This window comes from Montipora foliosa, unplaced genomic scaffold (assembly GCF_036669935.1).
Source record: "Montipora foliosa isolate CH-2021 unplaced genomic scaffold, ASM3666993v2 scaffold_427, whole genome shotgun sequence".
Lineage (NCBI taxonomy): Eukaryota > Metazoa > Cnidaria > Anthozoa > Scleractinia > Acroporidae > Montipora > Montipora foliosa.
In genome coordinates this window covers 652,501-656,006 of record NW_027179731.1, presented here as the reverse complement: position 1 = coordinate 656,006, position 3,506 = coordinate 652,501, and positions in this window count along the sequence as shown.

Genomic DNA, 3,506 nt, shown 5'->3' with positions numbered 1-3,506 from the left:
TTGATCTTTCCGGTTGCTGCTTTAATAATACAATTATTTTCTTTGCTTTCTGCTATAGAAAAATTCATTGCCTAAGTAGTGAATTCCCCAGTACATTTTACGCTAAAAACCGATATCGCATGGATCACGAAGCCATGAGTACGATATTGGTTTTTCGACAAAAATTTTGGCAATGAATTTTTTTTGAATCTAACCTCATGAGTTTAGAAAACAATCACACCCTAAGCTGTAAATAGCCAGCAAATAGGAATCACGCTAAAATTAGAAGTCATAAAGAAAAACTTGTAAGTTCAAGGTCAAAAAAGAGTTTTAATGATGTACTTTATTCCACGTTATTTCTGAAAACGAGATCATTCACATTTCGATGTATTTCATTGAAACAAGCCAGGTTGGCTTGGAACAAGACTCGGCAAAATACGGCAGTGCAACCAAGAAAGGACGAACTTCAAACAAGGTCCGCTCCAACGCTTAAATAACGTTTAGGTGCTATAAACAAACTTCTGAAAGCACAAGCTAGTGAATTTTCCCCCTAATTTTACGAAAACTCATTGCGATTACGTGTTTATGACATAAGGGCAAGTTTTTTTTGTCACTGTCGAGGCACACCGAAAACCAGTTGGGCAAACGGATTATTATTCGCTTGCATGATAGCAAAACAAACAAAAGAGTACAGATAATCGTTATTTAATTCCATTTGAGTATACGAACAAGAAGTGATTTCGAAAAACATTTGACTATAAAAAATTGCGATAAAACATTTCTTAAAATCATTTTAAGATTAAAAAATTGCTAAAAGATTTGCAAAAAAGCGACGACGTTTCGACGTTAACTAAACGTCATTATCAAGTTAAAATATTTGAGTAAGTTTAGGTCTATAAATACTAAAAATAACAATAGCTGATTAAAAGCTGTAACATGAGTAAATAATAAAAATTAAAGAAAATATTAAACAAAAAGTTTCGCACGTATGGAGTCCGTCTGAGTATTTAAATTAGGCTTTAGATTCTTGATGAAGAGCATTTCAAATAATATCTCATCAGCGAAGGCAAAGGCATCAGTGATTGTATAATCATTTAGAGAAAGCGGCTTCAGCTTTTGTTCAAGCCATTTAGCAAGATTGTAATTGTAAGTTCCGGTTGCTGATAAAATAGGCCTCATACTTAGTGTGGTTTTGTGAGTCTTAGGTAAGCCATAAAGATGAGCGAGCCTGGAACTCTTAGGCGAAAGTGAATTGACAATTTCTTCACGCAGAATTTGATTTAAAGTTTCGTGCAACTCTTTCTCTTTCTGAAGGAGCGGGTGGAAATGTCTAGGTGGTCGTCCACGCATTTTAGGTCGTTTGTCATCGACATGAGTAAATTTAGAGGTGTTGTCGACTGAAGCAGCGCTTAGTAGGCGGATGTATTCGGGTTTGTCCATCACTACAACCCGAGAACCTTTATCGGGCTTAGTGATAACGATGTCGTCACGTTTCTTTAAGCGATTGAGAGCTTTGACAAGAGCCTTAGGTGGATTAGGGCTTGTACGCTGAATGTAGTTCAAAGCGATTGAACGTAACGTTGAGCTTGCCAGTTCCTTTTCATCTGCATCTTTCAATAGGGGCTCTATTCTCCAATACGTCTTCTCAAAGCTGGCTTGAATTTCAATGGGTGAAACTTTTTGAGGTAGAGAAAACTTCAATCCTCTGCAAAGGATAAGTTTTTCAAAGAACGAAAGGCGGTATAACGACATGTTGTTTATGTGTTCGTTGACATCAAACTTCTTTGAGATCAAGCGTGAGATCTTGTTGACATGAAATTTCATCATTTCGATGTACTGATTGTTGCGAAGAATACTTAGCGTCCGTATCCGTACCCACACTACGAGTGAAACTGACATATTGGTCTCTTACGACGTCACAGCTCTTTTTACAAATGTACCTTTGGATGAGACCATCAAAATCTTGGTCAATAAAGCCTTTACTGATGATTGGTTCAACAAAACCTATGGCCTTAATCTGCAACAGGATAGCTTGCCAGACTACTAGAAATTGCCACAACCAATCAGCTTTTCCAGTTTAATGGTCAACTTTACCAACAGACAGATGGTGCGGCTATGGGCTCGCCCCTTGGTCCTCTAATGGCTAATGTCTTCATGTGTCATCTTGAAGAAAAGCTTACACGCGATGGCTTGATGCCCCAATTGTACAAGAGGTACGTCGATGATACCCTGGCTAGAATGCCTAGTGCTGTTGCTGCTGCTGAGTTTCTTAGTACCCTGAATGGCCTACACCCCAGTCTAACATTTACGATGGAGCTTCCTGTGGATAACAAGATCCCTTTTATCGGCATTGAAATCGTCAAGAACGGAACTAAACTTGAAACTCAAGTTTACAGAAAACCAACAAACACTGGATTGCTCCTACACTTCCAAAGTCACACGGATAAACGCTATAAAGACAATTTATTAAAAACAATGATACATCGTGCCCATGCCTTGTCGTCTACAACACGGTTATGTCCCGGAACATGGCGGCGTACGGTAGTTCCACAGATAGTCAAGAGAGTTTAGACATTTCTAGGCATGGAAATGATTCCCCACCTTCTTCTTTACCCACGCTGGATAAGGACTACAATCTTATAGGTCATTTAAAGGCGAACAAAACCAAGTTCTCGTGGTTAGGATCATTTGAACAACTCCTTCAGTTCGCTGAAGAACAACTTGGTTTGAATCGCGAATCAATGAAGGTGTCCGAGAATGAAACTAAGAAGACTATTAAGACAGAGCAAGTTATCCTCAACTGGTTTTACTCGACAGGAACATTACAAGTTCAAGGTCCACAAGCGGCTAACTTTAAAGGTCTTTTAACTGAATTACTGGGCGCTGAAAGCAACAACGAAAACGCGGTTCATCGCCCTTCCCAGCATAATGCCAGTTCACAAGAAGCCAACTTGCCGTTCGCCGACAACCCGGAGACGGAGCGTTTTCCCCATGAAACTGTGCCTTTCTCTGTTTTCACTGAGGAAATAAAGAACATCTGGTCCGAAATCAAAGCCATCCGCGAAAAATTGTTGAACTTCATAAGCTCAAAGAAAACGAAAAGGAAAGAAATGGTAATCAAGAAATTCACACCTTGCAACAAAAGAATCAAGATCTACAGAATGAAATTTGCATGTTGAAAGACCAGCTCAGAGAGCAAAACAACGTGCTTAAAAATATCTCCGAGGAGAGAGATTCTTTCAGAACCGCTCTTCAAATCATGACGAAAGAAATAAATGCTCATAAGGAGAAAGATCTTCCATCACAACCTGTCTCTGCTGACCCTGACGCTGAACAAGGCGGTTGGTCAACTCAACAAAATACGCGGCGTAACAGAAGAAGCTCGAGGAGCACCCAGTCGTCATCAAATGCAGACGATTCACATTCTAGTGCTAATAACAACAACGAGCATGCAAGAAAACCAGTAACCGTTATTGCAGGTGACTCGATCATCCAACATATTCGTGGCTGGAGCATGTCTAGAAGCA